General features: G+C 36.2%; 1 long non-coding RNA gene across 1 annotated transcript in view; it reads right to left on the reverse strand.

Moving 5' to 3' along the window:
* Window positions 1-17: 17 nt before the first annotated feature.
* LOC118977299 (uncharacterized) overlaps window positions 18-27,488 on the reverse strand; it is a 42,873-nt gene continuing 15,402 nt past the window's right edge. Inside the window, exons 4-5 of the long non-coding RNA XR_005064494.1 lie at window positions 18,916-19,037; window positions 18-105 (exon numbers count right to left, since the gene is read on the reverse strand). This is a non-coding gene — a long non-coding RNA (uncharacterized LOC118977299). The remainder of the gene's footprint in view (window positions 106-18,915; window positions 19,038-27,488) is intronic.

Here is a 27,488-nt window from a genome sequence, read left to right on the forward strand (position 1 = left end):
CTTACATTAGGCATTTACCTGAAGAAATTACTTGATTTAATTCATTGTCTCCGGCATGTTTAAACTGCTCCATCAAGGCTGCTGCTTTGATCATTTTTGTGATTCCTTTAAAATAGATTATACAATGAATTAATTCTCATAAGTTATTAGTGAGTATAAATGTAGTCAGATTTCTTTTTTAAATATAAAAAGTTGATTTTAAGGATGAATAAATTAGTGAGCAATCACATTTCAAAGGGTCCTTTATTATTCAACAGTTTTATTTTCACAAGTTATTTTCTAAATTTCCTTACTATACTCAAAACATAATTAAATTTATCAAAATAGTATATGTATAAAACTTATCAAGAACATCTACTATTTTTTAAATATTTTATTTGTTTACTTTTAGAGAAAGGGGAATGGAGGGAGAAGGAGAGGGAGAGAAACATCAATGTGCAAAAGATACATCAGTCATCAGTTGCCTTTTGCATGCCCCCAAACCATGCCCCCAACCAGGAACCTGGCCTGCAACCCAGGCATGTGCCCTGACCAGGAATTGAATCATCAACCTTTTGGTTCACAGGAATACTCGATCCACTGAGCCACACCAGCCAGGGCAGGAATACTTACTATTTAAAATATTTACTACATCAATGAATGTTCTCCATTAAAGAAAACTGTATCTTTGTATTTATATATGTATTCACCACTAAGGAAAATTAATTGTGCTGATAATTTAATGCAGAATAAAGTTGATTTGATAATTTACCACTTGATAAATGGTAAATATAGTTTTTAATTTAGGAAAAGAGCTTCCTTTTTTAATCAAAGGACAATCATGATGATGGTGATGATAGGTAGCATTTATTGAATGTGCTGAACACTGTTGGAAGTGTTTTACATGGATTATCTTATTTAATCTTCGTGACAACCCTATGAGATTAATACTATTATATTTTCATTTCATAGAACATGAAAGTGAGGCTATGTGAGGTCAGGTCAGACCTCTAGCAAGTGGAAAATTTGGAATTTGAACTTAAGCAATGTGACTTAACTTTATTGCCTCTCACACCATGAATGGCTCTTAGAACAAAAAACTTATAAAATAATAATAACATATTATTATTTAGAATTATAATACTTATATATATTTATAAAGCACCTTCAAAAATATCTCATTTGAGTCTGACAATAACCCTGTTAGGTAACATCTTTCCTATTTTGCAAATGAAGAAGCTAAAGATAAGAAAGATCAACTAATTTTTCCAAGGTCACTTGGCCAATAGAGGATGCCAATCCAGGTTTTTAATATCATACTTCATGGGTTTTTTCTTTTTAATTAAACTTATTGGTTAATAAAATTATATAGGTCTCAAGTATACAATTCTATAATACCTCATTTATACATTGCATTGTGTGCCCACCACCCAAAGTCAAATCTTCTTTCATTACTATATATTTGATCCCCTTTACTCTTTATTACCCCCTTCCCTCTGGCAACTACCATACTGTTGTCTGTATCTATGAGTTATTTTTGTTTGTTTCTCTCATTTATTCATTTGTTGCTTTCAGTTTTATATCCTACATGAGTGAAATCATATGGTTCTTGACTTTTCCTATCTGATTTAGCATTTCACTTAGCATGGTATTCTCAAGATCCATCCATGTTGTTGCAAATGGCAGTACTTAATATTTTCCTGTGGCTGAGTAGTATTCCATGGCACATATGTACCACATCTTCTTTATTCAATCATCTATCAAAAAAAATTGGTTGTTTTCACATCTTGGCCATTGTGAATAATGTTGCAATGAGCATGGGGATGCATATGTCTTCAAATTTGGGGGGTAGATACGCAGAAGAGGGGTTGCTGGGTCATATGTTAACTCTATTTTTTTAATTTTTTAATTGTTTTTCAAGTATAGTTTTCTGTCTTTTACTCCCATCCCAGCCCTTCCCCACTCCCTCCCATTTCCACCCCCCCCTAGTTTTTGTCTATGTGTCTTTTATACTTGTTCCTGTAAACCCTTCCCCTTTTCTTCTGAAATTCCCTCCCTTCTCCCCTCTGGACACTGTCAGCCTGTTAACTGTATTTTTAATTTTTTGAGGAATCTTCATACTGTTTTCCATAGTGGCTATACCACTTCATAGTCATACCTTATATTTTACCCACTATTATGAGTCTCCCTATTTCACACTAAAATTTTTTCTAAGATGGACTATTATACACTCAATGACAAGTAAAATGAAGATTTTCCAATGAGATTAATGCAAGAAATAACAAAGCCTTTCTCAGTTTAACATTAAAAAAAAGCAGCATTATAGTGAAACATTTTGGTGGAAATAAATCCAATTTCCATATTTTAAAATCATGTAATTCCAGCCCTGGCTGGTGTAGCTCAGTGGATTGAGCATGGGCCTATGAACCAAAAGATTGTGGTTCAATTCCCAGTCAGGGCACATGCCTAGGTGGCAGGCCAGTTCCCAGCAGGGGACTCATAAGAGGTAACCATACATTGATGTTTTTCTCCCTCGTTCTTTCCCTTCCCCTCTAAAGATAAATAAATAAAATATTTTAAAAAATAAAATAATGTAATTCCAAGGAGAAAGATTATTATTTTCCTTATTTAATATTTAAAAAATACATATTTTTAAAAGATTTTATTTATTTTAGGAGAGATAAAAAGGGAAGAAGAAAGAGAGGGAGAGAAACAGCAATGTGTGGTTGCCTCTTGTGAACTCCCTACTTGGTCTGCAACCCAGGCACGTGTCCTGACTGGGTATTGAACCAGCAACCCTTTGGTTCCCAGGACCATGCTCAATTCACTGAGCTATACCAGCCAGGGCTAAAAATATGTTCTTTTTTTTTTTAGATTTTATTTATTTATCTTCAGAGGGGAAGGGAAGGAGAGAGGGAGAGAAATATCAATGTACGGTTGCCTCTTGTGTGCCCCCCTGCTGGGAACTGGCCTGCAACCCAGGCATGTGCCCTGAGTGGGAATCGAACTGCGATCACCTGGTTCGCAGGCCCTCACTCAGTCTACTGAGCTACACCAGCCAGGGCTTAAAAATATACTCTTAATCCAAATAGTAAGGAAAAGGAGCTAGAAGGGCCTTATGCCCAAAGGATACTCCTATGATTCTGCAAAACAAAGAGGATTCCCCGGGAAATAACTAAATTAGCACCAGGCTGGTGTAAAAGCTATACCAAGAGCTTGACTTAGAATCTCTACTAAGGTAGAGTATTCATGGGTGCTGGTAGTAAATATAAACCCCCATTAATATCTTTATAGTGGGGGAGTTACCACTGTTTGGATTATCAACACAGTTATGTTAGGCATATTACATGAAAAAATCATTTCCCAAATGGCACTCTCCTAATTCTTGGTTCTCTATTACCACTATTTATGCAAAAGGCTAACAACTATTTTAGAAATCACAAGTTTTAAAACAGATACCTATAAGAATTAGATGGTATGCAATTTTAGGAAGCAATATCTTTTATACAAAGACTGAATATGATATCTGTAGAGCATGGGGTACATTGAGGAAAGTTAGCCAACATGTGATTAAGAAAAGGGTTTTAGGAGGCCATCCTTAGATTGACTGAGAGACTCATTAGAAAGAAATTTAAGGAATAAAACCTTACCTTTGTTCAATTGTAATACAGAGTCTCTCTTTGGCTACGTCAGTAGTGTAGCTATGGCTATTACAAAAAAAAATTAAGTGAAAAAATTTAAGAGAAAAGGAAGAAAAAGAAAATAATAAACAATGCAAAAATAAATATATTAGAGGAATTTTTAAGTATTTGTTCTTTAAAATAAGAAATAAGAAATAATACTTTTAAAAGGAAAATTAAAAATAGAGAGAAGAAGAAGGGTTATCAAGGAACAAGTATAAAGGACCCATGGACAAAGCCAAAGGGAGGTAGGATTGAGGGTGGGAGATGGGGCAGGTAGGGTAGGGAAAGTGGTGGCAGGAAAATGTAGATAACTATACTTGAACAACTATTTAGAAAAAGACAAAAAATAGAAGTACTTAGAGAGAGAGAAAGTTCCTATTATGATAAAATGGAAAAATTTAAACAATCAACATACAACATGACAACATGATACTTTAAGCCGATATAAAGAACAGAGTAAATCTTCAAGAAATAGGGAATAAAAAGAGACAAAGAAGGAGAAAAAACAAAGCAACCTATTTACAGGCAGGCTAGTGTTAGAGGATCCCAAAACAGATTAATACATAATAAGATTTTTTTTTTGCAAGCCTACCATGTATAGTCAAAAAAAGCAGATCATTAGCTTCTAGAATATGCCTCATGACTATAAGTGTGCTTTGGGCTCCAATTAATTTATAAAATTTCTATGTGATAAGCTTATTCTTAATGTGTGTTTTTTAGCACAACATACTTTTTATTTGTTAGGCTACAAACACAACATATTTTAGATGTTATCAATTGACTTCCTATGGCAGCTGAAGATCACTCATTCTTTGGTAGCCTCTCCTCTCCTCCCCTCCCACGCTGACAACATGGCCACGTCACAATTTGGTAATTCCCTAATATGACTATGTAAATATCACTCCCTGCTACACAGTGTGTTGTAATCACATGTATTGTGAGAAGCTTTCGTTTTTCCTGAAATTAGTAATTGCCTCATTTTTAAAATGTTCATATTCTTTGATTTATGACCACATTTATTCACCTCTTCCAACAAGCTGGTAAAATACTCTCAACACAGTCTTCTGCGTGGTCAGCTGTGTAGGCAGTCCATTAGCTGCTTCCCCAACCCAGGCACCCTTCCTGGAATTTTCTAGTTTTCTTTTGCTGTCTTGCTCTGGTCTGGGAAAGTTCCTTTTTGGGATTACCACAGAGCTGTTGTTGCTTTGGGGCTTTGCTTTGCCTTCATTCTGACAATCCCTTTTTTTTCTTTCCTGTATTTGATTCCCTATTTCCTGTGTCTTTTAATTTATTTTTTCCTCTTTTTGTGATGGTATAAATACATGGGGAAGGGAAGCTTATTCTTAATGTTTTTCTAACAATCATTGGTATTATTTCAAAAATTATATATTTGTCACTGATGTCATATATATTCCAAAATTTTCTTTTGGGAACTGGGGGTAAACATAACATGAAAAAGAAAATTGAAGTCATCAGTATTGGATGTCCTCTTTGACCAAGGCAGAATACATCTCATGGGTGTGTACCATCCATTTAAAAAGGGGGAAAAGGGAAGATCTTTTAGAGTAGTGCTGAGGTCTATTGTCCATAAAGATGTTTGTTGCTGAATTCTGTTTCTTTTTATTTATTTGTATTTCAAGGGCTGTATTCCACACTTCAGAGACTCTTTGCAAAGTCCATCATTCTTAATAGCACATCATAATTACACTACCCAAGAGGAAAGATAAAGAGAGAATCTTAAAAGCAGCATGAGGAAAGGAGAAAGCTACCTAAAAAGGAGTTCCCATAATACTGTCAGCTGATTTCTCAAAAGAAACCTTGCAGGCAAGAAGGGACTGGAAATAAGTATTCCAAGTCATGAAAGGCAAGGACCTACAGCCAAGATTGCCCTACCTAGAAAAGCTATCATTTAGAATGAAAGAGCAGATAAAGTGCTTCCCAGGTAAGGTCAAGTTAAAGGAGTTCATCATCACCAAGCCCTTCTTATATGACAGGTTAAAGACACTCATCTAAGAAAAAGAAGAAGATCAACACTACGAACAGTAAAATGACAACAAACTCACAACTATCAATGACTGACCCTAAAACAAAAAACAAACCAAGCAAACAATTAGAACAGAAACAGAATTACAGAAATGAAGATCACATGGAGGGTTATCAGTGGGGAGGGGAAGGGAAGAAGGGAGAATAGGAGAAAAGGTATAGGGAATAAGAAGCATAAATGGTATGTACAAAATAGACAGAGAGGTTAAGAACGGTGTAGAAAATGGATAAGACAAAGAACTTATATGTTCATCCATAGACATGAACTAAGGTTCGGAGTAGAATGCTGGTGGGAGGAGGATTGCAGGGCAGAGGGGAATAAAGGGGAGGAAATAAATGGGACAACTGTAATAGCATAATCAATAAAATATACTTAAATATAAAAATAAAATGTATAAGTCTTTTAAAATAAAAATAAAAATTACTATTTACAAAGCCAAAGGTGGGTAGGATTGAGGATGGGAGGCAGCTATGGATGGGATGGAGGGAAGTGGTGGCAGGAAAATGGAGACAATTGCACTTGAACAACAATAAAAAAAAGTTATTGCAATCTATACTTCAGAAAAGTTCTTAAAAATCTATTGTGTATACACCATCTGACATTAGTGAAGCAAATATTTGTAACTGAAATAATGATCATGACGCTCATTATATCCATATGCTACAGTCTAAATGCTTATGTCTCCCAAAAGTTCTTAGGTTGAAGTGCAAATTCCCAATTTGATGGTATTTAGAAATAGATGCATTGGGATATAATTAGGCCTCACTGGTGGGAGCCTCAGGAATGGGATTAGCACCCCTTATAAGAGACATGAAAGAGTTCTAGCTGGTGTGGCACAGTGGATTGAGCATGGGCCTGCAAGCCAAGGGGTTGCCAGTTCAATTCCCAGTCAGGGCACACGCCTGGGTTGCTGGCCAAGTTCCCAGGAAGGGGCCCATGAGAGGCAACCACACATTGATGTTTCTTTCCCTCTCTTTCTCCCTCCCTTCCCCTCTCTCTAAATATAAATAAATAAAGTCTAAAAAAATTATATGTTATTGATTATGCTGTTAAAGTTGTCCTGATTTTCCCCCTTTGCTTTTCTCTACCCAGTATCCCTCATTCCCTTAGGCAATCCCCCCACCCTATTCATGTCCAGGGGTCATGCATGTAAATTCTATTGCTACTCCCTTTCCTGTATTTTACATTCCCATGACTATTCTGGAACTAACTATTTGTACTTCTTAATCTCCTTATCACTCACCCATTCTCCCATACCTGCCCTCCCGTCTCTCCTTCACCAAATTAGGAAATTTTTCTTTCATTATTTTTTCCAATTTCTTTTTTAAAAAATATTTTTATTTATTTATCTTTAGAGGGGAAGGGAAGGAGAGAGGTAGAGAAATATCAATGTATGATTGCCTCTGCCGAGGACACACAATGTATCGTGTGTCCCCTCCGGGAACTGGCCTGCAACCCAGGTATGTGCCCTGACTGGGAATCGAACCACCATCCTCTGGTTCGCAGGCCTGTGCTCAGTCCACTGAGCTACACCAGCCAGGGCCTATTTTTTCCAATTTCTTGCTCTTTTTCTTCTTCTTCTGGCACCCCTATGAAGCAAATGTTGTATTGCTTAAAGTTGTCCCACAAGCTGCTTACACTATCCTTGGTGGGGGGGGGGGGGGGGGGGGTGGGGGGGTAGATTCTTTATTCTTTTTATTGTTCTGATTGTTTTGGGGTTTTTTCCTCCTTATGTTCCAAATCACTGATCTGATTCTTTACTCCATCTGCTCTATTGATGTTCCCCGATAATTTTTTCTTTATTTCAATTAGTGTACCCTTCATTTCTGACTGGATCTTTTTTATGCTGTTAAGGTCCTCACTAAGTTCTTTGAGCATCCTTATCATCAGTATTTTGAACTCTGCATCTAAGAGATTGCTTGCCTCTATTTTCTTTAGCTATTTTTCTTGAGTTTTGGTCTGTTCTTTCATTTGGGCCATATTTCTTGGTCTACTTGTTTTGACAGCCTCCCTGTGTTTGTTCCTATGTATTAGCTAGAGCTGCTTTGACAATGTGATCTGTAGCTGTCCACAGGATGAGTTGGCCCCTGGGGTTTCCTAGGTAGCGCAGAAAAAGATCAGCCCCCACCTGTGTTTTGCCTGGGGCCACCCTGCCTCACCTGTAAAGCAATCTGAGATGGCTGCTACTTATGCTGAACTTGAAGATTTCCAGGTAAAGAAGCAAGCTGTGAATCTAATCTGGCTGTGCCAGGGCTCACTGAAGCCAGCTGTTACTTGTTTGATAGGATTTATGAGCCAAGACCAGCCATTCTTATGGACAAGCAGCTTGGTTGAGCCAGTAAAACTGGGTGGGACAGAGCCTTTAGGGGTCTCCAAGGTCAGTGTTAGCCAGCTTGATGGAATCTCAGATATGGCCCCACTCTGCTGGCTCTATGGGCAGAGGGCCCAGAAAAGGGACAATGGCATCTGCTAGCCAACATGCTAGACACCTCAGCCTCCCCCTCCACAGCACTGGTGCCCCTCAAGCCTCTGCCTTGTTGCTGGAGCCCTAAGAGAGTGAGTAAAAGTAGGTGAGTCCATGTCTGGGTACTTTAAGAGGAACTGTTTGGAGCTCCAGAAGTTTCTTCCACTGACTCAATCCCCACTGGTTTTTGCAGCCAGAAGTTGTGGGGACTTATCTTCCTGGCACTTGTCTTCCTGGCACTGGAACCCAGGGCTGGGAGCCCTGGTGTGAGACTGGGACTCTTGCTCCAGAGATATCCCTCCCAAATTTTTATTCACTACACATGTGATGGACCAGCCCATTCTGCATCTGTGCCCCTCCTACCAGTCTGGATGGATGTGGCTTCTTTAATTCTGTAGCTGTCAGACTTCCATTCAACTGGATTTCTATTGGTTCTGAGTGATGGTTGTTCTATATTTTAGTTGTAATCTCATTGTGGTTGTGCAAAGAGGCAAGCCATGTCTGCCTATACCACGTTCTTGACAGGAAGATGGCAAAAATTTCTTATAGATATGACACCAAAAACATGATTGATTTTAAAAAATTGGACAAATTAGACCTCAACAAAATTCAAATCTTTTGCACTTCAAAAGACTGATGTAATCTCACAATGACTGGCCTAATGCTAAGTTGTTCAAGGGAAGTGTTCATGGAAGCAATCAGGTTGTATATCACAGAATGGAGACAATCTAGCATGTTTTATTTAATCAACATAAACAAATAATCAAAGTTGAAAAATTCATTGTATTTCTGTGGCCATTAAAAATATTGTGTCTCTGCCCTGGCTGGTGTAGCTCAGTGGGATTGAGCACAGGCCTGCAAAACAGAGTATCGCAGTTCGATTCCCGGTCGGGGCACATGCCTGGGTTGCAGGCCGGTTGGTTCCCAGTGGGGGACACATGAGAGGCAACCACACATTGATATTTCTCTCCCTCTCCTTCCCTTCCCCTCTAAAAATAAATAAATAAAATCTTTAAAAAATATATTGTGTCTCCTGAAATAGAGAACAGGCAGACAGTGACCAGAGGGGAGAGGGGAGGGAATTTCAGGGGAAAAGGGGAAGGATTTACAGGAACTAGTATAAAGGACACATGGACAACAACTAAAGGGGGTGGAAACGGGAGGGAGGTGGGGAGCACTGGCGAGGGTGGGCTGAGATGGGAATAAAAGACATAAAACTGTACTTGAACGACAATTAAATAAATTTAAAACAAATATTGTCTCTTCCTTTCTACCCAGGCTTCTATTCCCAAATCTTAGGGCCAGGTCAAAGCAACAAAAGTTCATTTTACTGGACATTACTTACTTCAGTATACCTAAAATACAATAATGTTTCTAGATTCCAAATGTACAGATAAGTCACATAGTTCAAAAGGCACTGAGCCAGGCTGGAAAATGGAGCATTTAATGGCCCCAGTTTAGTTTATGGCTACTTCACAAAACCTACCAATGTTATGAAAAAATTTAAATAATTAATAAATTGACATTTTGTCTCTCCATTTCTAATTCCTTAATTCCAATTCCCAGGATAATTTATATTAAAATATCTTTGGGCCTGGCTGGTGTAGCTCAGTGGATTGAGCACGGGCCTGTGAACCAGACGATCGTGGTTCCATTCCCAGTCAGGGCACGTGCCTGGGTTGCAGGCCAGTTCCCCGCAGGGGATGCGCGAGAAGCAACCATACATTGATGTTTCTCTTCCTCTCTCCTTCCCTTCCACTCAAAAGATAAATAAATAAATATATATTTTTAAAAATATCTTTGGAAGATTAATATTCCAGTTATAATTTTTAGATGAAAATAATAATGGACTACACATATAAATAACTGCCTAATCAGGAATGAAATTTTAATCACAGAAAACACATTTAATAGAAATTTTAACTACTAGTCCCATAATTATGGTGTTAGGGGAATAAAAATAAAATTTTACATAGGCCTGAGCCAAAGGGCTAACCTGGGGGATCGAGTTGTCTGTGTCGGCTCCTCTACTCCGCTCTGGGAAGAAAGCACCGAGGCGTGGAATGGGGATCTCTGTGCGCACCGGGAGCTTCTCGTGGGACGTCAGGATATCATCCAAGGAAAGAAAGTTCTCCTCAGATCGCAGCGCCCTGACTCCACCCTAAAATAAGCCTGGGACATTGCTGTGGCTCCAGCCTCTCTATTTCCAGTGGCGTGATTCAGGAGACCTCAGGGAGTCAGGGTTGCAAAAGCAGGAGGAAGCAGAGGAGCCGATCCAGGGTGCACCTTCAGCTGCCAAAACCCTTACAACAGACCCACTGCCTTTCCCCTTGAGGCCCGCAACTCCAACTTTTTGAAGAGTCAGATTCTGGAACTTCTGGCCAAGATGGAGGCATAGGTGGAAACACTGTGCCTCCTCTCACAACCAAGTTTAAAGACAACAAAGTTTTAGTAACAAAAACACAACCAAAACACAGAAAGTTGAACTCTACAGAAGTCCAACAACAACAAACCATTCTGCCAGACCAGTAAAAGGGGCGGAGTCAGCGGCTGGTGGAGTGGGTCACGCAGGAAAAAGTGGCCGGACCAACCCAGGCACACAGGCAGCGGTTAGCAGATCCCAGGTGTGGGGTGGCAACGGGCAGACCCAGTGAGGGCTCAAGGCGGCAGGCTGACCGAGGTCACACATTTGCGCACAGATAAACCAGGCGAAGGAGCGAGCAGTGAGACAGACCGCACAGGGTAGGGACCCAGAGATGGGAATTGAAGCCTAAAAGCACCAATTGGAAAAGTTTGGGGGGTCAAGGTGCCGGGAGAAGCTCCCAGGCTCACAGAGAGTTTGTTGGGGAGACCCACAGGGTCCTGGCAGGTGCCAGGCCCACACACCCAGGAGCCGGCACCAGGGGGAGCCCTGGTTTACTTGCAGGAAGCAGCAGAGGGGACCAAAATCCAAAAGAGAGTGGAACAAATGTCATTGCCGCTCTCTGACCCCACCCCCAAATATGGTGTCACAACCCAACTGGGTCACCCTGCTCTGGTGAACACCTAAGGCTCTGCCCCTCATACATAAGAGGCGCTAACGGACTAAAGCATATGGCTCAAGAAGTACAACTCAAAGCCCCAGAGACAATACTTCTAAGCAACCAAAAGATAGCCAAACTATCAGATGCACAGTTCAAAATACTGGTGATCAGGATGCTCACAGAACTGGTTGATTTTAGTCACAAATTAGAGGAACATATGAAGGCTGCACTAATTGAAATGAAGGGAAATGCACAGGAAACCAATATTGATAGAAAGGAAACTGGGACTCAAATCAAGGGAGTAGACCAGGAGGAAGAAAGAAATGACCAAACAGAAAAGAAGGAAGAAACAAGAATTCAAAAAATTGAGGAGAGGCTNAAACAGCCACGAGTGGAAAACTTATTTGAACAAATAATAAAGGAGAACTTCCCCAGTCTGGCAAAGGAAATAGACTTCCAGGAAATCCAGGAAGCTCAGAGAGTCCCAAAGAAGTTGGACCCAAGAAGGAACACACCAAGGCACATCATAATTACATTAGCCAAGATTAAAATGAAGGAGAGAATCCTAGAAGCAGCAAGAGATAAGGGGACAGTCACCTACAATAGAGTTCCCATCAGACTGTCAGCTGATTTCTCAAAAGACACCTTACAGGCAAGAAGAAGCTGGAAAGAAGAATTCCAAGTCATGAAATCCAAAGACCTACAGCCAAGATTGCTCTATCCAGCCGAGCTTTCATTTAGAATGGAAGGACAGATAAAGTGCTTCTCAGATAAGGTCAAATTCAAGGAGTTTATCATCACCAAGCCCTTATTATATGAAGTGTTAAAGAGACTTATCTAAGAAAAATAAGATGAAAAATATGAACAGTGAAAGGACAGCAAACTCACAGTTATTAACAACCATACCTAAAACAAAAACAAACTAACCAGATAGCTAGATCAAGGAGCAGAACCATAGAAATAGAGATCACATGGAGGGTTAGCAACAGGGGAGTGGGAGGAGGAGAAAGGGGGAGAAGGTGCAGAGAATAAGTAGCATAGATGGTAGGTAGAAAATAGACAGGGGGGAGGGCAAGAATAGTATGGGAAATATAGAATCTAAAGAACTTGTGACACATGGACATATAAACTAAAGGGGGGGAATGGTGGGCGAGGGGGTTTGCAGGGTAGAGGGAAATGAAGGGGGGGATGGGACAACTGTAATGGCATAATCAATAAAATATATTTTAAAATAAAATAAAATTTCAAGGTGGCTAAATAACAAATTCAAGAACTTTAAGCAATTTTTAAGAGACTAAACACTGAAATAAAAATTAGCTTAAAATTGCATTTATAAAATTAGATATAATTATACATTATCATTCTACACTTTCATATGTTAATAGAGTATTATTCAGTCTATTATTCAGTCTAATTTTTCTGTACAAAAAAATTTTGTACACTTTTTAAGACAATGAAATAGCAACAAAACAATTTTTAGTTATAATATAAATAAATCTTATTCATTAAAGAAACTAAATTTAAAAGCACTGGAACGCTGAGATACTAATTACTCTGCTTTTACATAGGTGTGAAGTATGACAGCATAATTCTGTAATCCTTATATATGCAAAGCTTCTATTAAATTTGATGGTTTTACCTTCATTAGGAACACAGAATTACTTTATCTTATGCAATTCTATTATTAGTAAGAGGATCCCATAATAACTCTGTTAAAAAAATGAAGCCCTACATTTCCATATCTGATAATTTTCAGTGAAGGGACATCATTTTACTAAGGTAATAACTGAATTTTGTTCAAGTTCTCAAATTTTGAATACACATTAAAGAGCACCCACTTTATTGTCAGTTGCTTGGGTGGATGAGATTAAAGAAAATGCAGTTGTACTATAAGAATTTTCTGCCATTCAACTACCAGTGTAGTTATGTATGAAGAATTCTTACTAAGTTAAAAGAGAACAGAATGCATATCAAAGCAAAATTGACCCCCTGGATTTAGTTTTACCAGTGGAAAGACTCAAGATTCCAATCACTATGGACCCTTTAAATACTACAGGAAGAAATTTAACTATTTTTGCAAACTAGGCTCAGACAACTGTTCAAGGAGGCTATAGAAATGATATGAGTTTTATGCCTGATGGTAAATCATTCTAAAGATGTTTTTAATCTGAAAAATAATATCATCATTATGAATTCTACTCTGGAATACAAAAGCAGGAATTACACTGTGTTGTTAAAATGTTAGCAACTGCATTTCATCTTTTGAAAAGGCAATTTAGTTTTCCTGAAATAAAGAGTTGATTATATCTCTTATTAGTGTTACAAGAATTTGATATATCACAAAGTATGTTACAGCATGTGCCAACTATCAACCAGGAAAAATGAACCTGATTCATAATTCACTTTGAGAATGTCTATTTAGTCAATCAAGTGATTTGTAATCATGAAGGCTGCCAGAAAATGAATGAATAATGAGCCACAGTAAAACCCCTGGATTTTTTTAGTATTCTTATTTCATTATATGACTTTTATTGCTATTTCTTTTTTTATTTCATTGATTATACCATTATAGTTGTTCTATTCCCCCCCTTCATTCCCCTCCACCCGCACACTCCCTCCCCCACCATTGCTATTTCTAATCACTGTTTCTCAGCAGCACAAATTAAATCACATATTTACTTAGAAATACTTGATTATTAAATAGGCTAAAGGATATACAAGTTGAATGACCAGAGTACTTAATGTCTTTCTACAAAATTAAAAGTCTTAGTGTTTATAGCTTGAGCAAAGAAAACTTCACTCTTTCTAACCTCCCTCAACATTTGCCTCATTTAATCTAAATTATTTAGTGAATATGCTATGTCGGCATAGCTCATTTTAATTTAGTGTATTTTCTTAAGTTGTTTTATATAGTCCAAAGCAAATAAAAATTTGACAGAATCTAGTTAATATCAGAAACCTTAAAATTTCTTTCAATATCGTCATTGCATAGCATTTCTTCAGTTAAAATTATACTCTGATGGCCAAAGAACATTTGATCTCTAACTCATATAACTTTATTAAATTATAAATAGAGGCCCTGGCTGGTGTAGCTCAGTGGATTGAGCTCGGGCCTGCGAACCACAGGATTGCGGTTCGATTCCCAGTCAGGGCACATGCCTGGGTTGCCGGCCAGGTCTCCAGTAGGGGAGAGGCATGAGAGGCAACCACACATTGATATTTCTCTCCTTCTCCCCTTCCCTTCCCCTCTAAAGATAAATAAAATAAATAAATAAATTATAAATAGAGAAAATATAAACCAACTTAAAGCTTGGTATATTACTAAAGGAGTAATATGATAAATTAGTGTTTTTCAAAATATAAAACTATTAACCTGTGTAAGATTTTGTCATCCTGATAATACTGGTCATTATAAGCATTTTAATCAGGAATGTATTACTATTTTAAAGCAAATGGAATTTTAAATGTGATAATAGGCTCATTTTTTAATTACTTTTGATAATTTTTCAAGAAGAGTCCTTTTCTAACTTTAGATTGATTATAATACTGAAGCACATGTGGACCTCCTTAAGGAAAGTAATAGAGTCCTTGAGTCAAGATCTATCATACTCATTACTGAAATATAATATTTATGAAAAAATCAACTATCTAAATTTTATTGGTAAATTTCCAACAATAATGGTTTGGTTGTTCAAGATAACAAAATTCCAGTCATACACGATATATTGTCTACAAGAAGCTGGTATTATTATAGTGAGACTTCAAGAAACTGTTTTCTATACTTAATGGCCCCTGAAAAGTGTAGCAATATTCCACCTTAGAATTCACTTTATCACCGTTATCATACCAACTGTGAGAATCATCTTTTCTTTCCTATCAGAATTAGCCATTAATTCATTTGTACAGTCATTCATTTGTTCAAAAAATGCTTATTAAAAATCTACTGTGTTCCCCATTGTGCTAAAAACTGAGGATATAAAAATTAGACACACAGCCTTTGTACTTACCCTTAAGAAATCTATAGTCTAGTTAGAAAGAGACATATAAATAAATAAATATAATAAAGCATAGGTTCTAGAATATACCTATGTAACAGAAAGGCTTAAAGAAGGTAAGATTCTACCTTGGCTGGTGTGGGTCAGTGGATTGAGTGCTGGCCTATAAACCAAAGGGTTGCTGGTTCAATTCCCAGTCAGGGCACATGCCTAGGTTGCAGGCCAGCCAGCTTCCAAGGAGGGGGTGTGCAGGCAGCAACCATACATTGATGTTTCTTTCCCTTTTTTTCTCCCTCCTTTCCCCTCTGTCTAAAAATAAATAAATAAAACTTTTTTTAAAAAAGAAGGTAATGTTCAATGACAGAGACCAGTAGTCAGGAAAGGCTTCAGAGAAATAACAAAGTTCAATCTTAAATAAAAATTTGCTACTTACCAGGGATCAGAGAGGAAAGATCATAATGGTAAGAAGGGAAATATTAATGAAAAGATACCAAATAACTAATCATGATAGGATGACTATGGTAGCTATTCAATTTAACTAAGGTCAACATGTAAGAAGTATATATGACGTTGAGTGGCAATACTGCCAGAGGTAAGCCTGAAATAGTATGCAATGGCTCGATAACAAAAGACCTTGTATGTACACTAAAGGGAACACAATTTATATCTTATAAACAATAGAAACAATTGAAGGATTTTAAGAATAAAAATCACTGGACCACAGGTTTCCATAATGCCTAAACAACTTGTCCATTTGGCTTTCCTCAACAATGGTCAAACTGACATTTCACATTCATGCAGCTTAACACAGCACTCTTAAATAGGTGGTCTGAGCAGAAACCCTAGGATCAGATAGTCCGTGTTTGGAATCCTGGGTCAGCCACTATCCTTATATAAATTATAAAGCTCTTTGAGCCTCTGTTTCCTTATCTGTAAACCTAGGATAATTACTTCTACCCATATAACTGTTGTGAAGATATAATAAGATAGAGAAAACACTTAAGCATAGAGCTGAGCAAATATTAATTATTCAATAAATAGTATTTTATTATTATAACTATACTAGAAAGTTTTCCAGCTATGATAAACTCAAGTTTATACACTAAATAATGCTGTTAGACTTGCATTATTAAAGAAATTTCCAAAGTCTAGTCCAACTGAAAATGTTTGAGATAGGCTTAATGTGAAAATAATAATAATAATATTGAGATGTATGGTATGAAAATAATGTATTCAAGGGACCAAATTTTGAAAAATGCATCAGGTTACACTGAATAATTACATATAGATCACGGGAAGGGAGGATCCAATATTAATGTAGAAATACTCAGGGCATTTTTGAGGAAAAGAAAATTGTATAATAAAACCTACAAACTACACTGTCATGTTATTTTTTTATCTCATGGCCTCTTAGAAAAACATATATACTGGTGGTAAGACTAATTATAATCACATAATCTCATGTACCTGTAATATAAGGATCTTCTCCTTACAGTTAGGACTTTCATCTGACTTCAGTGAATATCAATCCTACCAGTCTGAAACTTTGAGATCTGTTTATACAATGAAAGAAGAAAATAAAAACATAATAACAATAACAACAAAAGAAAGGCAGAATACTAGCAAAGCAAGACTATAAAATTTACTTTGACAACCTGACAATGGAGATGACTCAGTTGAAAACTTGAAGAAAGAGGATCAAAGCAATATTAGTAACTGTATCAAGTTATTTATATATACTCCCATATATACGAGTACATATACCTCACATACACACATACCTCACAGTTAGATGAGGTTGGGTCAAATCATAAAAGTAATTAGTACAGTAAAATGAAGTTATGATTATTAAATATACATGAAATAATATTGACCTGAACTACAGATTGCTAAGCAGATACACTACTAAGTCTTACAATATTAAACATATGTAGTCATCCACTATATCTCTGAGATAGTAAGGATTAATGATGGTTATCAGTTAAAAAACCAAAATAGAAGAAAATCTTTACATTGATACTATAGTATCCGTAAATTTCCTGAAATTTCCTAAAATCAGTACTATATTTTAAAGCAAGTATAGAACAAATAATTGTGTTCTAGCCAATATTCATTCATATAAGAGTCATGAATTATAGTTGGCATGTGTTACATGGAAATAAGAATGCAATGAAGGGGATGCTAATCAAACTGCTTTTAGGTATATTCTTAAACATCAAATTATTACTTCCATTCTTTTTCACTGTTAGGTTGATTTCTGTGTGATCCTTTACATTTAAATAATGAAACATTATAATTAAATATCCTAATAATGTCTCATAAAAAAGTTTAAACCAAACTGTCATCTGATAACCCTGGAAACTTAAAATAATACTAACACAATCTTTCCTGTATGAAGATGACACTGACTCACCATCAGTAGAGAGGAGTTTCAAGTTGTTTTTCCACAATGGAAATGGACTTGCTGATCTAGCCAATTCTCTTGCCAAAGTTCCCTGGTGAACAGCAGCTTATAGCTGAAAGATGAGTGTAACCACAGTCATGGAAAACAACTAAATTAAATAATCAGTATAGAAATTAAACTTATGCCTTGGTCCCCAACCACTATGTTTTCATGAACTATAGTCACAGAAATATATAAATACTATATAATACTTACATACAAAATTGTACATTGATTTACTTGGGCACATTCACTGTATTCTATATACAAGTATACTTACCTAAAAATACAATCAAAGCCTGACCTCTATCCCTAAGTAAAAATGTTCTCAGTTCTGTTAACTAAAACAGATTGCTTCTGACATGTAAAATCAGAAGTATATAATGAAAACGCTCAAAACATGAAAACATGCCAACTTCATATTCCTCATCACCAGTAGCAATAACTGAGGAAATTACAGAATATTTTTGTGCCCTGGCTGGTGTAGCTCAGTGGATTGAGCACTGGCCTGCAAACCAACAAGTTGCCAGTACAATTCCTGGTCAGGGTGTGTGCCTGGGTTGTGGGCCAGGTCCCCAATAGGGGTAGCGTGAGAGGCAATCACACATTGATGTTTCTCTCCCTTTCTTTCTCCCTCCATTGCCCTCTTTCTAAAAAATAAATAAAATATTTTTAAAAGGATACTTTTGTTAATTTTAGCAATATTCTTGATAGTACTAAATGTAATATGACCACAGGCAAAACTACTTTGACATTTCCCAGAATTCTGAAAAATACATGTACTTTTTACAAAGAAAAAATATTTTTATTAGCTCCAGTGTTCATTCATGTTAATACATAGAGAGGTTTTATAATTAAATATTCCTGATATGAAATTTTATTAGTTGCCAGTTGAATTTCCATAAGAGTTGAGGAGCTGGTTAATTATTACTGAAGACAGAGGTTTTAAGTATAAGTAAAATTAATATTATGTGCTTCTTTATTATTAAAGGGAATAACTAAAATGATTTTTAACTGAGATGTTAAAAATCAGTAAGAAGCAGTTAACAGCTATACACAATTTAAACAAATTCATGTTGCTAAATACCTACAATAAGCAAGGCACTCACTATTTGGGAGTTCTGTGAACAGGCAGTACACATCTCAAAGAAATCATGATATCAATATTACTGAAAAATTCCACTTTCAGTTCTACATAGTTGTTTACAATAACAAATAGATAAATTCTAACCCAGATCCTCTGCCAGAACAGAAAGGATGAAGTGGAAAAGCATGGCATCATACCAGATCATGGTGTTTACCTCAGCAATGAGGCTCTGGAGCTCCTCTTGCAAGTGATGATGAGGAACTATCAATACAAATGTTGAGAACATCAACTACAGCCTGTGATGTAGATCCACTCTCACCTGTAAACAAATAAACTTTGTTAATTTTAAGATTCTATACAAATGTTTGCAGTCACAATTCATTTAAATGAGCCATACTCTTTAACAACTCTTTATTATATTCCTTACCATCATCTCACATCAATTTACTGAAATTGGGAATCCTCCACTAGACTGCAACTCTTTTTTATTTTTTATTTTTTATTTTTTATATTTTTATCCTCACCCCAAAACATTTTTCCATTGATTTCAGAAAGGGGGCAAGAGAAAGGAGATAGGAGAGAGAGAAACAATGGTGTGAGAGAGAAACATTGATTGATCACCTCACATATGCTCCTGGGCCTGGGATCATACCTGCCCAGACCAAGGATTGCAAGCAACCAGACCAGAGACTGAGCCCCACAGCCCAGGTACCTGCCCTAACCAAGAATCGAACCTGCACCCTTTCAGGTATGGGACAATGCTCGAGCCAACTGAGCCACACAAGCCAGGACTAGACTGCAGTTTCTTAAAGTTTCTCTTTATTTTGGTCTCCCATTTTCACATGCCCAGCTGAACACCTTACAAGTTGTAAATGCTTAATAAACATGTGATATATTGAATTTAACTAGCCATCTTACTTTTTTGCTTGTCATACCCAAAATTATTTCTTTTCTTTTTAATTTTTTATTTATTTATCTTTAGAGGGGAAAGGAAGGAGAAAGGGAGAGAAATATCAATGTGTGGTTGCCTCTCATGAGTCCCCTGCTGGGAACTGGCCCGCAACCCAGGCATGTGCCCTGACTGGGAATCCAACTGTGATCCTCTGGTTCACAGGCCTGTGCTCAATCTACTGAGCTACACCAGCCAGGGCCCCCAAATTATTTCTTGTTCAGCCACCATTCTTGATTTTTTTAAAAAAGGATTATTCATTCAGCAAACATTTTGCTTGAACACCTGCTGGGTACCATGTTAAGTACAAAGGATACTGGTGTAAGTATCACATGATTCCTGCCCTTAAATAACTCAATCTAGTAAGAACGGTAAAGATGGAAATTACTCATTATAATACCCTGTAATCAGTTTATAACAAGTTTTTTAGAAAGTTCTATAAATACTAAAATGCTTAGAACGAAAGCTTCAGAGAGGACAAGTCATGTGAAATGAGTACAAATGAATGAGTAGCTGCTGTACAGAGGACAGAGAGGGCATTCTTAGTTGAGGGAAGAGGTGAAAAATTATAGAGGTGCAAAAGGGTACACAATATTCTGAGAACTTCAAGAAACTTTTGGGAAAGTAGCAGATGAGGAAAAAAAGGCATGAGAAAGATCATAGAAATGCCTAATTATACTAAAAAACTGGACCTCTATACTGACTAAAGGAGGTAAGTCAGGAGAATGACATGATCATTAAAAAGATCTTGACAGCAGTGGGAAAGATAGTAGGAAGAACCAGACTGAAGGCAAAGGACCAAATCACATGAGACAAAGCTGATTTGACCTAATGGTTTACATAATTACAGTGACCCAATTCATCACTAATGACCATTAGATCTGTTATCCAAGGATCTCAAACTTAGATATATATTTAGAGAATATACAAACTAATGAATTTTAGAAAGCTGTTTATATGATATAATCTCAATAAAAAATCATGGCATAAATTGCATAGGAATCACATCAAGATGCCAAAATATTAATAATGACTAGCTCTGGGTAGTGAGATTACAGGTCATGTTTTTCTTCTCGTTATTGATGTATTTCAAATTTTCTACATGATAATATTCAAAATAAATCCTATGGCAATTCCTTAAAACTTAGCTAAAACTGGCATTAACCCTAAAGGGCCAGAGCCAGGATTCCTTGACAACATAACTGGCCCAAAAGCCTCCCTTTAGCACCATTATACATATAATATTCATTCCTTCATCAGGACCTAAACCCATGCCCCTTTTGCTTCTGAAACATCCTCTTGCCTTGGATGTCTACCTATATCCCAACTTCATCATACCACCAGCTATACCAATCTTGTACATGTCATTCCAATAGCTCATTATATGCCCCACATACTATGACATCCAATCATCTTTTACTGACAGCCCTCCTGAGTGGTTCTCCAGTTTGTTCTTTCTACAATTGTTTTACAAGAACACAGTGCAAAATCAGTCCTATTCAGACATGACTCGTTTAGGGATATATGCACATATAATTATACTGAAGACTTGATAAACTATAAAGTTATGTATATAACCACTACTAAAGTGTTTTCAAATCTAATATCTTAGAAAAAATTGCCTATTATTATGAATTGAATTGTGTCCCCCCAAAAATGTTGAAGTCCTAACTCTCAGTACCTGTGAATGTGACCTTATTTAGAAATAGGACCTTTGAAAATGATCAAATTAAGATGAGGGCATTAGGATGGGCTCTAATCCCATATGATTGGTATCCTTATAAATAGGGAAAAGTTGAACACAGAGATGTATACACACAGGGAGGGTACCACATGAAGATGAAGGCAGGGATCAGAGTCATATACATCTACAAGCCATGGAACACCAAGGATTGCCAGCAAATCAGCACAAGCTAGGAGATAGGAATGAAATAGATCCTCTCCCTCACAGCCCTCAAAAAAACAACCCTACCAACACCCTGCTTTTATACTTCTACCCTCCAAAACTAAGACATAATGAATTTTGGTTCCTCAAACTACCCCATTTGCGTTACTTTGTTATAGCAGCCCTAGCAAAATAATATACCTACTAAGGAAACCATGATTTTTTCCCCTCAAAGCCACTAAAGATAAAATCATTCTGAAAAAAAAGATTGCAAATCAGAAATAATAAAAGTTCTTGCTATTAATTTTTCAATTTGGAAACAAAAGTGCTATTTAATTATGAAGCCAACTTAGTGCCAAAAAAAGCCACTCTCAGATATGACTCATCCTTCATCCTATGTAGTGCATTTACATGTATAACATCACATAAACACTGGAGAATGTTATAATCCTGTAAATAGTGGAACATAAGAATAATGTGAAATTATGTAGATGCTCCTTTGTTTTATAAAAGTGTTGCCCTATGAACTTTTATGTCCTGTGAGAATATAACTTGGACCATAATAAAATCATATGGTAATATAATGAGTTACTTGATAAGTAGCAATGAAATCACCATAGATGAGGAATGGGTTCTGGAGTGATGTTCTTCAATTAAAATCCATGTTCTGTAGTTACTCATCAGCTATGTGACTTAAGCAAAGAATTAACCATGTTTGAAACTCAAATCCTTCATCAGTAAAATAGGAATTTTATATTTTACATGAATAGATTAAACAATATATGAAGAAGATAGGAGGGGAAGGATGCTAAGCTGTGCTTAGCATCTCATATGATGATAATAGCGTTTTAATAGTTGCATAAAAAGTAAAATTCACCCAAAAATAAATGAAAGAACAAAGTAAAATTCACAAAGTAAGGGTTTATTACACTTTGCTGAGGCAAGAAAATAATTAAGCAAGCTTATATGAGAACAGAAGTATTGCATTTGGCCAGTTCCTTACTATAAAATGCAAGACTTCCAAAGTTTTTAAGCCAACCTGTCAGATGCAGAGTTCAAAACACTAGTGATAAGGATGCACTGAGTACAGCAAATGCATAAGGGAATAAATGTGGGCTAAACTGAGTGAAATAAAGAAAAACCCACAGGGAACCAACAGTGAAGGGAAGGAAGCCAGGATTCAAATCAATTATTTGGAGATAAGGAAGAAATAAACAGTCAACCAGAACAGAAAGAAGAAACAAGAATTTTTTAAATGAAAAGATAGTAAGAAGACTCTGGGACCTCTCTAACTGTGTCAACATACAAATCATAGGGATGCCAGAAGGAGAAGAGAAAAAGTAAGAAATTGAAAACCTATTTGAAAAAATAAGGAAAGAAAACTTTCCTAATTTGGTGAAGGAAATAGACATATAAGTCAAGGAAGCACAGAGAATCCCAAACAATTTGGACCCAAAGAGGACCACACCTAAGCACATCATAATTAAAGTGCCAAAGGTTAAAAACAAAGAATATGAAAAGCAGAAAGAGAAAAGCAGAGAGTTACCTGCAAAGGAGTTTCCATAAGACTATCAGCTGATTTCTCAAAAGAAACTTTGCAGACAAGAAGGGACTAGCAAGAAGTATTCAAAATGATAAAAAGCAAGGACCTACAACCTAGAGTACTCTATCCAGCAAAGCTATCATTTAGAATGAAGGAGCAGACAAAGTGCTTCTCAGACAAAGTAAAACTAAAGGAATTCATTACCATCAAGCCATTATTATGTAGATGTTAAAGGGAATTATTTAAGAAAAGGATCAAAACTATGAACACTAAAATGGCAACAAATTCACAAATATCAACAACTGAATAAAAAAAACAGACTAAACAAACAACCAGAATAGGAATAAAATCATAGATATGGAGCTCATTTGGAGAGTTATCAGCTGGGAGGAGGAAGGGGAAGAATGGAGAAAAACATGCAGGGACTAAGAAGCATAATTGGTAGGCACAAAATAGACAGGGGGAGGTTAAGAACAGTATAGAAAACGGAGAAGCCAAAGAACATATATGCACGACCCATTGACATGAACTAAGGGGGCGGTTACTGGAGGGAATAGGGGTACCAGATGGAGAGAGAAAAGGAGCAAAAAATTGGGACAAATGTAATAGCATAATTGATAAGATATATGTTAAAAATGAACCTCCTGGCCCTGGCTGGTGTAGCTCAGTGGATTGAGTGTGGGCCTGTGAACCAGACAATCGCGGTCCGATTCCCAGTCAGGGCACACTCCTGGGTTGCAGGCCAGTTCCCAGCAGGGGATGCACAAGAAGCAACCATACATTGATGTTTCTCTTCCTCTCTCCTTCCCTTCCCCTCTAAAGATAAATAAATAAAATATTTTTAAAAAATGAACCTCCTTCTTGCTAAATAAGAAACATAAAGTCCACTTTTTAAAAACATTGTTGTGCAATTATTTTTACAGAGACATAATTAGATTGGCAAACATCAAGAAAATACTTTATAGTATTAAAAAATTCTTAGATCTTAATTTTTTAACTGATTTAAAATTAGCAAATGCTATATTCAATTTATTCAAGGTACTTATTAAAAGTAATGCCTGACCCCAAATTATATTTTTCTTTAATTTTTTATTGTCGTTCAATTACAGTCATCCCCATTTTTCTCCCATTACTCTCCCCTGCCATGCCCACCCCCCTCCCACATTCAATCCTCCCTGCCCTATCCCCTGAGTTGTCCTTGTCCATGGGTCCTTTATACATGTTCCTTGACTTGACCCTTCTCCTTCTTTCCCCCATTATACCCCATACCCTCCCCTGTAGTCCCTGTCCGTTAGTTCTTTATTTCCATATCTCTGGTTCTATTTTGCTTGCTTCTTCATGTTGTCATTTAGGTTCTACTTATAGGTGAGATCAAATGGTATTTGTCTTTCACCACCTGGCTGATTCCATTTAGCATTATTTCTAAGAATTTGTTTAAAAGGTAAAGAACAGCAACAAAAACTAAATATATTTTCTTTTTTTCTTACAGTACCAATTTAGTAATATTAATAAATAACACAAATATGTTACATTGAGAAAATATAATCTATTAAATTATTGGCAAAAATGTACCAATTATTATTCCCCTGAGGGCAGGGACTATACCTTTATCTACCTCACATACCTTAAGCATGGCAAGAGCTCATTAAATAGTTGTAATTATCTATAACTCAAAAACAATAATTACAACAATAACATAATTTTCCTCAGAATTATGGGAAATAATCCTAATGAGTTGGGAATTCAAAACAGGCCATGAACAAAATTTTACAAAGTTCAAATCTAACATTAATAGAGAAAAAGTCTATGCCCCTTACCAAAAGGCAAATTCTGAAGTGGAAACTGTCTATTGGTTGTCAACAGAAAATACACAGCCAATGTTAGTCTTGAAATAATATCAATTTGGTCTCAAGTAAAGTCATTAAGAACTGAATGAAACAGTGCAGATATTTAAGGACCTATATGCCTGGTATTCTATAGGGCAAAAAAATTGTTTTTGACTTTTTAGCATATACTGCTGTTTCTGTAAACATCACATAACCTTTCTACAGAGAACTGTTACATTAAGAAAGATAATACATGTGGACTATATATGACCATAGATTCTTGTGTCTCACTGGGATCTCTCTGGTTTTGGCATTACTGATTTGGTGATTAAGATTCCATATTCTCACCACCACCACACATATTCATATTGTGATCAGGGAGAAAACAGGTCAGTCAAGGGTTAGTTTCCTTTACCCATGGCTTTTCTCTTGAATTTCACAAACTTGCTACAGCAACATGGGGAAAATTAACCAGCGCGGAAAATTCCTTATATTATATACTATAGATGTTCACCAGAACTTTCAACTAGACAAGAATTACCTTTTTGAAATATTTACAACACACACCTTTCCCTCCAGATAAAAACACAAAAGAAATTAAAGAAATCATATTTAGTGAGTATAAGCAAATAAGCCAATAATTTTAGCTAAATATAAGGGGTACCTGAATGCTGGTATCTGATTACATTGGGTCTCCCCTCCTCAAACTTAATGCTAGGGAAATATTCCAACTAGAAGCTGCTGAACACATAAAATAACTGACCTAAAATACTATAAAAAAAAAAGTTATCGGGTTTGCTTGTTTAAATACAAATACTCTGAGAACATGTATAGCATTGACAAAGCTACTATTAGTAGCTTCATCTGCCTTAAAGAAAGAAAAAATGATCCTACTATTAACAGTTTCCAAGTATGTATTTACTGAAGGAAGTAAATAATTTATAAACCAACTTTCTGGTCTGGAAGCAACTGATTTTAGAAAAGATGGTTTTAAAATAAGATACATAACTCCATCTCTAGTTATAATGCTATTTTTTTCATAGAAGAGACATGGTACTTTGTGAATATTATGAGTCAAGCTTACTCATCTCGACTAAGAATGAATTAAATTTTGTTAAGAGTGAAAACCTGAAAGAGAACTTACATGCACGTAATTCTAAGTTGCCATTTTTAGAATGGGGACTTTTTTCCAAAGAGATTTTAAAAATGTGTTTCTACATTATTCTGTTTGTGTTGCTTTCACTTTAAGTTACTTTCTGGTAAGTTGGCTGCTAAATAGAAACAAAAAGTAAAAACTAATTTTCAAATAAAAAGTAGTTTGTTATTTGACCATAGAAAAAGACACTGAAAAGGAAAAAAGTAATTTGTTAAACTTCTGACTGCCAAAATATATTGGAATTTAGATATACATACAGATAAAGAGACATATATATTTTTGTCCATTCCTATTTTCCTAGTCCAGTTATCATGAAGAGATCAGAAAATTAACTGTAAGGTAGGGTGCCTACAGAAAGCCTCATTATACCCAAACTGTCATTCTTTCCTGGAAAGTCCAGAAAATACAAAGGGAACCACAATCTCTGCAGGACACACAGCATTCTTGAATAAGTAACATCCAGACTGATGTGACTCTAATGGTTTTACCCACAGAAAAGATTTTCTAAGAGAGAACCCTTTCTTGCATGCACAATCACAAAACCACACATCCTCTGGATAGTCGTTAATCACAGTCTAGAACTGTAGGCAGTCAGCTAGTACCCAAAAGATGACACTATGAACTGAAGAAAAGTGTTTAAGTTGAAGAGAACTGAGTTTTATTACCAGATCTGTGATTTACTATATTTTTTTTTGGCAAGTTATTTAACCTCTCTGAGCCTCTTTGTTTTCATTGTTGGTTTTTTTTCCATTTTGTTTCATATGGAAAACAAGAGGTAATCAAAACCCGTTTAAAAACTATGGCTAGAAGACCATCAGAAAGCACGCAGACCTATTCTCAACTTCACAGATCAGGACGGGAAAGCAGAGAAATATGCCAAGTAATTTAAGAGGACAAGCCACTTAAGTCAAATTTTTAGACCATGTGAAAAAAGGACTTACAAGGCAAAATATAATAATCGGATGTAGGATAATGATAATCTTTTCAGGAAGAGCTTCAGTTGTACTGATAACATTTTATTTCTCAAATCCAGTTTGGAGTACATGGAGTTATATGTATAATACATGATTTTTTGCTTGAAATACTTTATAGTAATTTTTTTAAATAACCACCAAAACACTAACCAAAAGATTTCTCTAGAATCTTAAAGGTCAGTGGAAATAATGTGGTTTTAAACATTCTCCTGCTGAGTTTAAAAAGTAAATATCACTATGTCCCCCTAATACAAGAAAAAAAAAGAGTGAAACAGTATGTAAATACACACACACATCACCAGTTTTGCAGCTTAGTAAAATATAAACAGTACGCAAATGTCACAAAACACAAAATGAACTGTATTATTAGCACCATGACTAACTCATTCAAGAATATTGAGAGAAATACTAATAATTTGTACTCTAAACATATGTCT

Source organism: Sturnira hondurensis, unplaced genomic scaffold (assembly GCF_014824575.4).
Source record: "Sturnira hondurensis isolate 20B ecotype Veracruz unplaced genomic scaffold, ASM1482457v3 Scaffold0021354, whole genome shotgun sequence".
In the NCBI taxonomy this organism is placed as follows: domain Eukaryota; kingdom Metazoa; phylum Chordata; class Mammalia; order Chiroptera; family Phyllostomidae; genus Sturnira; species Sturnira hondurensis.